This window comes from Oryctolagus cuniculus, chromosome 13 (genome assembly GCF_964237555.1).
Source record: "Oryctolagus cuniculus chromosome 13, mOryCun1.1, whole genome shotgun sequence".
In the NCBI taxonomy this organism is placed as follows: Eukaryota; Metazoa; Chordata; class Mammalia; order Lagomorpha; family Leporidae; genus Oryctolagus; species Oryctolagus cuniculus.
The window spans coordinates 25792523-25803641 of record NC_091444.1 but is presented as its reverse complement, the minus strand read 5'-3'; the positions used below and the strand labels follow the sequence as shown (position 1 = coordinate 25803641).

General features: G+C 47.1%; 1 protein-coding gene across 2 annotated transcripts in view; it reads left to right on the top strand.

Annotated features, from left to right (window-relative positions):
- The window catches only part of KCNH1 (potassium voltage-gated channel subfamily H member 1), a 379659-nt gene that overhangs the window by 56279 nt on the left and 312261 nt on the right, over nucleotides 1-11119 (top strand). The window lies entirely within an intron of this gene.

Sequence of the window (11119 nt, the reverse complement as noted above, 5' to 3'; positions counted from 1 at the left end):
TAAAGCCAGACATAATGAACTAGATGAAAGGAAGCTGGGTACATAGGCCTTTGATAAGGGACTGAGGTGGCCATGGCCTGGTGGTAGGGTGGCTGCAGCCTGCGATTGGATCTCAGTCTTCCCTGAGTCTGTGCCCCTGGGCTGTGAACTTCATTTGCTTCTCAAATCCCCCCAGCCCCTGCCTCAGGAAGGCCAGAGGGTGCTTGAGTGGGGGATTTTCTTTCTTCCACATCGGTTAGGCTCTGATAAATCCCACCAGGTTAGGCTCTTTGTTAAGTAGTTTTCCCCCAGGTAGGTGTTGTTAGCAACAGAATGCTTTGGGCTGTGTCAAATTGTTCCCCATCCTAGGAACATCAGGGTTTTTTCCCCTGATCTTCCCTGTGAGCGACTCATAGATCTGAAGGCAGCACTCACAGGAGAGAGGAACCCCAGGTCGAGGCTCCCCCTGGAGCTGGTCCACTCTGAGCCCCCAGCAAGTGCCCGAGCTCGGTGCCGTGGAGCTGGCTTCTGTGGAGATTCTGCGTAGGTCTGTTGTGATTCCCTGTATTCAATCGTCTCCAATTCAGGGGGCTTTGGCTGTCCCTGTGACCTCACTTCTCTGATGGATCCAGGAAGGGCTGTTGATTTTTCAGACTGTTCTGCCTGTTACATTGCTGTTGACAGGGTGGTGACTTGCGAGCTCCCTACTTGCTGGACAGGAAACCAGAGGTTGGCTGGGCAATTTTAAGATTTATTTATTTATTTGAAAGATAGAGTTACAGAAAGGGAGAGACAGAGCAAGCATCTTCCATCCACTGACTCACTCCCCTTATACCCACAACAGCCAGGGCTGGGTCAGGCTGAAGCCAGGAACCCAAAAATGCCATCCAGGGCTCACTGTGGTTTGTGGGGGTCCGAGCATTTGGGCCATCTCCTGCTGCCTTCCCAGGCACATTAGCAGTGGAGCTGCCTGGACTCCAGCTGGCACTCATACAGGTGGCGGATTAGCCTGCTACCCCACAACGCTGGTCCTAGCCAGGTAGTTCTAAACAGAGAAATACCTGTTCCCCATGCACAGCGTGTAGCCCATGTGTGCTCAGTTTTTTTTTTTTTTTAATTTGAAAGTCAGAGTTACACAGAGAGAGGGAGAGGCAGAGAGAGAGAGAGAGAGAGGGAGAGAGAGAGATATCTTCCTCCACTGGCTCACTCCCCAGTTGGCTGCAATGGCTGGAGTTGTGCCGATCCAAAGCCAGGAGCCTGGAGCTTCTTCTGGGTCTCCCATGTGGGTGCAGGGGTCCAAGGACTTGGGCCATCCTCTACTGCTTTCCCAGGCCATAGTAGAGAGCTGATGGGAAGTGGCGCAGCCGGGACTCGAACCAGCGCCCATATGGGATGCTGGCACTGCAGGCGATGGCTTTACCTGCTACGCCACAGTGCCAGCCCCACTCAGTTTACTTGTAGGTAAGTACAGTTGTCAAATGGAGATCAAGAGTGTGGAAAGTTCTGAGAAAACCCATCCTTCTCGAGGAAGCAATTGGACTGGGAACAGCAGTTTTGCCTTTAAGTGAGCCACACGTAGTGTTCATTGTCTAGGCTGATTTCATGCCCTGTTAGGCTGTTCCTGTCTCGGAGCTTAAGCATTCTTGACTTCAGCCACCACCACTGTCCAGATCTCCCCGCTCTTGGCTCCTCCTAAAAGAGAAGGAAGTGCTTACGGGTCCTGGGTTCTGCTTCTTTCATCCTGCAAACAATTTGCAGGGTTATACAGACCAGGAAACCGGGGCTTGGGGAAATTTTCTCTGGTGGTAAGTAGTGGACTCTAGATGGAAAACTGACTCAATCTGACCCAAAACTCAGCCAGTTTCCCGAGTGGGGCAGTTCCCTTTGCTCACAGTATCGTCCTCCCAGCGCTCGCCAGGTGTATGCCAGGCTGACCAGGCTTCCTGCTCTCACACCTGTGGGGGGACTGTGACCTCCTACATCTCGGTGTAGGGTGCCAGGGTCACTGTCTGCTCTTTGGAGTGTCTTTGGCTGGAGGAGCTCTGTCTCAGGTTTGTTCTCTGGGTTGGAAGCAAACAGAGGGGAAGCAGCATCGGGGCTGGGGCGGGGGATGGCGCTCAGGCAGCAGCGTGGATTCCACAGAGGCCCTGCCAGTCTGCCGGGGAGATCTGGAGCAGCCGAAGCAGTTCTTCGTAGGGCAGATTTGGCCAAGCCCGTACCCACCATCTTGCCCAGTGGTTGGCGGGGGCCCACTGGAAGCTCAGCTTTCTGCCGAGGTTGGCAGCTAGCATCGCTCCCTGCAGCCGGGCAGGGACTCCTTCTTAAAGTGGGACCTGAGGGGGCTGCTTCTGAGTCCACCACCCCCTTGCTGCCTGACGTCTTTCTGCCTGGAAAAGGGCAGAAAGTCATGTCTGTAGGAGAGCCACGGTCCTGCTCGGCAGAATTCACGGTGTGGACTCCATGCAGGGGCAACCTGGCTGCGGTGGGTTGGCCTGGGGCTGCTCTGCGCTCTCTTTCTCTCTCTCTCCAGAACCTCTGTGGAGAAGGTGGGCGAGGCCAGCTTACTTTTCCCATCACATCCTCTCGAGCATCTTCCCTGAGAGGCAGCCAGGTCAAGATCCAGCCGCAGGCACGCAGTGGTGATGGCTGGGGCACAGGTGTCCATTGGGTCATGTCAGGGGTGGTACCCAGCTCACTGTAGGTGGAATTAGGCGGTTGGGCTGGGAAGTGCCGTCATCTCTCCCTGGGTGACAGAGTGCTGGGCTGAAGCAGCGTTAGAGGTTACAACTCATGTGGCAACTTAGCTAGCTATGGAGGTGACTTGAGGCAAGTCACTTCAGCTCCGAGAACTTCGGTTTCCTCCTCTTCCCTCTCTTCTGATGGAGGGCTTAAGTTCTAATGAGAATTAAATGCACTCATAGGTTTGTGAAGAGTGAGGGAGTTTCTGAATGCAAACACTGTGGCATAGAGTAAATGTTCAACAAATATTAGTTTAATAGTGGATTAGGCTTTGGTTCTTTATATTGCCTTTGAGAAACTGTCTCAATTTTTAGAAATAGAACAGACTATCAGATTATAAAACTAAAGAGATATATAAAGTAAAAAATGAAATGCCCTTTTTTTGGAAATAATTTTGAAGCAGTGGATATATTTTATAAGTAGTTGTATTTTTTCAGGCTTTTAGTATTTAATGAACAAATTGCATGTATTTATCATGTCGTTAATGAGCATGTATGTCACCTCGCATACTTATTTTTTATGGTGAAAACCCTTAAGCTCTACTTGGAGCAACTTTCAAGGACATAATACAGTGTTACTGACCATAGTCACCGTGTTGTGCAGTGGATCTCTTGAACGTCTTCCTTCTGACTAAGTGACAATTTATGTACTTTGACTGAAATCTCCCCATCTTCTGTCTCTGCACCCCTTTTCCTGGTAACCGCTGTTCTCTATACTCTGAGTTCAACTGTGGTTTTTGTTGTTTTTTATTTTTAGATTGCATGTGTAAGTGAGATCATGCAGTATTTGTCTTTCTGTGCCTAGCTTATTTGACATAATATCCTCCGGGCTCATCAGTGTTGTTATAAATGGCAAGATTTCCTTCTTGTTTAAAGACTGAATAGTATTGCATTATATATATTATTATTAATAATAAATATGCTTGCTTAATTTTTAAAAGGCTGAAGGAGAACAAGTGTACACTGTTTCACTCCCCAAATGTCCACAACAGGCAAGGCTAGGTCAGGTGAAGCTAGGAGCCTAGAAATCCATCTGAGTCTCCCACGTGGGTGGCAGGGACCTGAGTACTTGGACCATTATCTGCTTCCTCCTGGGCACATTGGCAGGAAACAGGATCAGCAATGCTGAGCAGCTTTGACTTGACCCAGGCCCTCCTAGTGGGGTGGAGGCACTGCAAAGCAGAAGGCTGACCCCTGCGCCACAATGCCTGTCCCATTTGCCCACTTTCAGAATGGATTATTGGTTTTCTTGTTGTTGTTATTGTTTTTAAGGGTTTATTTATTTGAAAGACAGAGTTACACAGAGAGATCTTCCATCCACTGGTTCACTCTCCAAGTGGCCTCAATGACTGAGGCTGATCTAGATCAAAGCCAAGAGCCTAGAACTCCATCTGTGTGGCGGAGACCCAAGCACTTGAACCATCTTCTGCTGCTTTCCCAGGCTCATTAGCAGGAAGCTGGATGAGAAGTAGAGCAGCTGGGACTTGAACTGGTGCTCATATGGAATGCCAGCATCATAGGCTGTGGCTTAACCTGCTGTACCACAATGCTGGCCCCTATTGGCTTTCTTAGTTTTGAGTTCCTCATGAATTTTGGCTGTTAATTCTTATCAACTGTGTGGTTAGCAAATATGTTCTTCCTTGTGTAGTTTGTCTCTTTACACTGTTGACTGTTTTCTTTGTGGTGCAGAACCTGTTGGTTGTACATTTTTATATTGAATTTTTTTTTGAAACAGAAACATGGTCATAGTATATTTTTTTTAATTTGCTTTTTTGTTTTCCCCACCTACCAGTGTTAGGTCTGTGATATGAGCGCCTATCTCCTTTATTCTTAATGGTTGCATGTATTGTATATCAGACTTATTTTGCTATCCCACGTTGATGGACATGTAGATTGTTATTTTGGGTTAGATCTTGCCTCAGTGAACTTCCTTGTATGTAGTTATTTGGTTTTAGTTCAGAAACTTTTCAAACTTCAGAGTTCTAGAGAGTAATCTGAAACTGTTCATTGGTTAAATACTATCTAGGTTGTAAATGTTGACAGTCTCTCACTTCAGTTGTAAAAATGAAAACAGTACAGGTTATGTGATGGTCTTTTTACAACTTATTTCTAGAAGCAATCCCTGAAGCTGTGTGGTTCCTTTTTATTGATGTCTTTATATTTGTATTACTCATGTATTTCTCCATAAATACATAGAATGCATAGATAGTAAGGTTGTTGTGTGGATTTTCTTATATATTTGAACAAATGATACCGTACTGTGATGTTTTATGGCCAACACTATATAAAAAACTTTTTTTTACTCTGAAATGATTATACACTTTGTACTCAAGATGAGTACAGAGAATGTCCTGTACTCTTCATCCAGACGTCCTTAATGGTATTATTTTCTGTAGCTAATGGTAACTGTACAGTATCACAGCTAGGAAATTGATGTGTGTGGAATATTGTTAAACTAAAGACCACATTAGGTTTTCAACCTGTAGCCTTTGTGTGTGTGTATAGCTCTGTGCAATTTTATTTCATGTATAGCTTTGTGTAACCATCAGCACAATTAAGACACAGATTTGTCCCTGTACTAACGTGAGATTCCTGTATACAACCTCTCTCTAGTTAAACCCTCAATCCCAGCCCTATCCCTAGAGACCATTGATTTGTTCTCCATGCTACAACCTTTTTCCAGTAATTTTGAAAATGCTATGTACATGGAATGCTACAGAATGAACCCTTTGAGATTGGCCTTTCTCTAGTCTAATGCCCTTAACATCCATCCAGGTTTTTGTGTGTTTTTGTGCTTCATTCCTTTTTCCACAGCATAGATACAACAGTTAGTGTAAGCATTTGTGCAATAAAAGATACATAAGTGTCGCTCCCCCATCTTCACGGAGGAACGACACTAAACCCTGCGCTGTTCTTTTGTCTGCTCGGCCCTTCCCGGGTTTGGTGCTGGTCCTTCCCGGGTTGGCTGCCGATCCTTCCACCTCCGTGGAAGGGCGGCTCCCCCTGCCACTTTCCCCACTTCCGCGGGGGAGCGGCACACCGCCGGCCGGCTCTCTCGGGGGATGCTCAGATGTTATCCGGATGTTCCTCTTAGATGTTCCTGGTGCATGTTGTCTCTCTCCTCCTTTATAGTCCTCTTCCACCAATCCCAACTCTGCTACCCACACGCCGAGTACGCTGCTCTCCTCCAATCAGGAGCAGGATCAGCTCCTGCAGGTTATTGGTCGAACTGGAGGCAGCTGTGTAGAAGTTGTTTACTCCTCTCCCAGCGCCATATTGTGGGAGAGCAGATGCATAGAATAAGTCTTAATTCCAGTAACTTAGTCTAGTCCGAGTTGCTCCCCACACATAAGTTATTTCCCATTTTTGGTTCTATGACTAAAACTGCTTTGAAAATTCAGGTTTTTATGTGACTATGTTTCACTTCTCTAGGATTTTCCATGAGTGTGATTGTGTGTGTGTGTGTGTGTGTACAAGTAATCATGTTAATTCTTTAAGAGACTGTCAGGGCTGGCATTGTGGTGCAGCAGCTAAGTTGCTGCTTGTGATGCTGGGCATCCCATATTGGAGAACTGGTTCAAGTCCAGCCACTCTGCTTCTGATTCAGGTTCCTGCTAATGGGTCTGGGAAGGCAGTGGAAGATAGTCCAAATAGTTGGGCCCCTGTCACTCATATTAGAGGCCAGGATGGAGTTCCTGGCTTCTGGCTTTGGCTTCTCTCAGCCCACTGTAGCTGTTTGGAGAGTGAACCAGAGGATGAAGATTCTCTCTCTCATTCTCTCTCTCTCTCTCGCATACATGTGTGACTCTTGCTCTCCCCCCCTGCCCCCTGTCACTCTGCCTTTCAAATAAATAAATCAATAAATCTCAAGAAAATGTCAAACTGTTTTCCAGTTATGCTTGGTTGTTGTATTATTTTATATTTCCACCAATAGTGTTTTTTTTATTTATTTTTATTTTTTTTGACAGGCAGAGTGGACAGTGAGAGAGAGAAACAGAGAGAAAGGTCTTCCTTTGCTGTTGGTTCACCCTCCAATGGCCACCGCGGCTGGTGCGCTGTGGCAGGCGCACCGCACTGATCTGATGGCAGGAGCCAGGTACTTCTCCTGGTCTCCCATGGGGTGCAGGGCCCAAGCACTTGGGCCATCCTCCACTGCACTCCGTGGCCACAGCAGAGAGCTGGCCTGGAAGAGGGGCAACCGGGACAGAATCCGGCGCCCTGACCGGAACTAGAACCTGGTGTGGCGGCGCCGCAGGCGGAGGATTAGCCTAGTGAGCCGCGGCGCCGGCCCCCAATAGTGTTTTCAGGAGATCCAATGTCATCATGCTTGTCAGCATTTGGTATTGCTACTTTTTGATTTTAGCCATTCTGTTAAGTATGTAATGATATCTCATCATGATCTTAGTTTGCATTTCATTAATGGCTAAAAATGCTGAGCATCTTTCCTTGAGCTTATTTTCCAAGTATTCATTCTCATTTTTGGTGAAATGCCAGTTCATGTTTTTTGCCCATTTTCTTACTGGGTTCCTTGTTTCTCACTGTTGTAAAAGAGAGTGATGATTATACTCTCAGCAGTGAAGTATGAGAAGACTATCCATTTCCCATATGCTATTACCACTAGGTAGTGTTAGAATTCTAAAATTTTCCTAGTTAGAGAATGAGAGTATTTTGTTTTGTTTTCCATTATCCTTATTGTTAATGAGTTCCAATGTTTTAAAAGTTTATTAGCCCTTCAAATTCCTTTTGCTTTGTATTTCCTGTTTGCGTTCTTTGCCCATGTTTTTGAAGAGTTGTTTGTGTTTTCTTGGCCGTTGATTATTTTTACTGCTTAGTAAAATTATACTTTTATCTATACAAAAATTTTTGCTTGAAGTATTATTTTGGATAAAATTAAAACTGCTTTGAGCCAGCACTTACCTGGTATATTTTTCCATCCTTTATTATATATGTTCTATGTCTCTGTCTCTCTTTTTAAGATTTATTTATTTGAAAGGCAGAGTTAGAGAGAAGGAGAGAAAGAAAGAAATTCCATCTGCTGGTTTATTCTCCAAATGGCCACAAAGGCTGGAGTTGGGCCATGCCAAAACCAGGAGTAAGGAACCTGTTCTAGTTCTCCCATGTGGGTGCAGGGGCCTGAGGGCCTGGGCCATCTTCTGCTGATTTCACAGGCACGTTAGCAAGGAGCTAGATTGGAAGTGGAACAGCTGGGACTTGAACTGGCATCCATATGGGATGCTGGCATTGCAGGTGGTGGCTTAACCTACTGTGCCACAGCACCAGACCTTTAGAATATCACTTAATCTACATTTATCTGGCTCTTGGTTTTAGTTAAGGAAAACATTAACAACATTAACTCTTCCCAGACTCTTAAACTCTATACCACTCTTAACACCATGCAAGCAAGCATAGTGCTAAATATATATAATCAGAATCTGTACAATAGTAAATACCACCTTCCAGGGCTGCTGGGACAATTTGTTAATGAGGCTGTTCCAGTTTACACTGCCTGTTTAATCACAGGTCCCTTTTTTCCACCAATACCCGTATTCAAGGCTATCAGCTATTTTGCTCAGTTGTAAGTTTTACCATTACAATACACTTTTTTAAAAAAGATTTATTTATTTATTTGAAAGATTTACACAGAGAGAGAAGAGGCGGGGGGGGGGTCTTCCAACTGCTGGTTCACTCCCCAATTGGTCGCAACAGCCGGAGCTGTGCCGATCTGAAGCCAGGAGCTTCTTCTGGGTCTCCTACACGGGTGCAGAGGCCCAAGGAGTTGGGCCATCTTCCACTGCTTTCCCAGGCCATAGCAGAGAGCTGGATGGGAAGTGGAGTAGCCAGGTTTCGAACTGGCACCCATATGGGATGCCGGCACTTCAAGCCAGGGGGTCAACCTGCTGTGCTACAGCGCCGGCCCCTACAATATACTTTTAAAGGGAGAATATCTATTTATTATGAACCACACAAGATGTTGTCCGTTGGCCTAGAGGACCCCTCCTTACTGCACAAGGTACGGCTTTTCACCGTCATTCAGCAGGTAGTGGCCTGAACAAGCCAACTCTGCAGGAACTGGAGCTGTGATGGGCTTTCGTCTTGTCCACACGTGCATCTGGCGTTGCTGTCCACATTCCCTGGTGATGAGTGGGGGCCCTGTCTGCCTTTGAGGTGGAGCGAGGGCCGCACATCCAAGCTGGGGCAAGCCCCAAGGCCTCCGTTTTCTGGTCCCACAGGCCAGTGTCATCAGTCATCGGTGGAGGTGGCCGGAAATTACGTGAGCAAAGATGTTATCCTTTTCCCTAGAAACAATCTCTCCTGTTTCTCAGCCTCTGAACTTGAGATTTCCTGTTCCTTTTTTTTTTTCTTTTTTGCCTTTTGGGCGTTGACTTCATTGTGGTCTTCAAGAGAGCAAAGTGATCAGACTCAAGTGACATCCCATGACGTGCTCCTACTGCTTTGGAGAGGAAAGTCACTTTGGCAACGGGAACTTCTGCCCCAAGTAGCTGGGTTTGGAACTCATTTTGCCTCTCATAAAGAGTCCTTGTAAATCCTCACAAGTGCCTCAGCACGGACAATGTGGCTGTGCCTGTAGGTGGGAAGTTCGCTCTCGCTGGCGGTGTTTGGGATGACGCTTCAGGGTGCCTTGGGAAGTGGTGGACAGATGGCCTCCCTGCTTGTGACTTGTCGCTCGATGTGTGCACTGGTGCACAGGGCCGTGCGTTCTGTCGGCTCAGTCCTAGGAGTCCTGGGATACGGGGGAGGGTAGGAGATTCTCTGCTTTGTTCTGAGCAGAGCCATTGTGTGCGTGTGCTTATGCTATCCACAGGATAGCTTTGCTTACTTAAGTCAGGGAGGGGAGAGGGCGAGTGTTCTGTGCTGCCAGGGATCAGCTCTGCACTTGATTTGGGTGATGCAGTCAGTCGTCAGTGGTGCGCCGAGACAAGGGTTAGGGACTCTCTGCAGCTTTTGCTTGTCTTCTTTCCCTGTAAGACAGGATGATGTAGTGGAAAGAGAAAGAGACCTGGAGTCAGACTGACCTGATCCTGCGCCAAAGCCCCACTATATTCTAGCGTGTGACTTTGTAAAGGTTCCTTCGCCTCGCTAATCTTTGCTCATCCTCGTGAAACAGGATATTACTGACCCTAAGAGATTGTTGTCAGGATTTGTGATGCTTTAAAAGACAAGGCTGATCTAATTACTCCCTGCTTAAAAATCCTTTCAGGTCTTCTCGTTGCATCCTTGGGTACATTTAAAATGTATGCGGTGACTGCAGTGTGCAGCTGACCGCTCCAGCCTCCTCTGGCAGCCTCTGAGCCCGTGCCCAGCGACAGCCAGGCGGGCGCTCACACATGTTACGGTCTCTTTGGCCCCCGGGCCTTGGAGCATGCCCTCCTGTGGCCTAGCTCTCTCTCCATCTCGAGGCTGAGCGACTTCCTTCTCGTGCTGCGAGTCACAGTGTCGATCTCACATCCTCGGTGGAGCCTTCCCGACTGTCCCTGTCCCACCCCCCGCCACCACAGGTCCCCTCTCAGGAGCTCGCCTTGCCAAGTGCTGCTGCTTTTTCTTTGAGCCCTCCTGACACTGGGGCTGTGCTGGTTTCGTAATTGTCTTCCCTGGCAGATGAAAGTCCTTGGAGGCGGAGATGATCTCTCCATTGTCAATGCTTATCCTTGGCACAGAACACAGTGCTGGCACGTGGTAAGTGCTTGGCACATGTTCATCCCATCAGTGAAGGGAGCCAGCGCCGGGGTCCACTCCTGCCTCTTGGTAGGTCTTCAGTCAATGTTGGGTCCCTTTCCCGTTAATCCCCTCATCTCATGTCAGCTGTATATGCTGACTATGGATAAAGGGAAACTATTTGTGATGGACGTGGTAATGGTGGCAAGGCTTTTGGGACTCAGCCCCACCGCTAATTCTTAATAATCCTGAAGTTAAATAATATAGCCCAAGGTTTCAAGATGACAGGTTACAAGGACACAGCCAAAGTACGCCTGAACAAAATAGGAAAAAAAAAAAACCACCAAGATTCTTCTCTGATTGTATTTCAATATGTGTCATGTGGTTGGGGCTTGCCTGTGATATAAAGTATATGGGTTCATACTTTTAATTGCTTCCACTGCCTTTATTTCTCCCATTAAAGAACAAGTGCATCATGGAAAAAGTCCTAAAAATAGCACCTGCCTGGTTTATGGAGAACAGTGTTTATGGTAGGAGTTAAGCAGCTGTTTAGCTCAGGCTGACGGAGGCCCCAAATCAGGCTTTGTTCTGTGACTCGAACTCCACCCCAGCCTCATTGACATGCAGCTCTCCCTCTTTCCTCTTTCATTGAATGCGCGGACCGAATTTGTCCTTACTTCATAGTCACAAAAACCCAAGTCATCCCGAACAGGGGAGCTCTCGGGAGC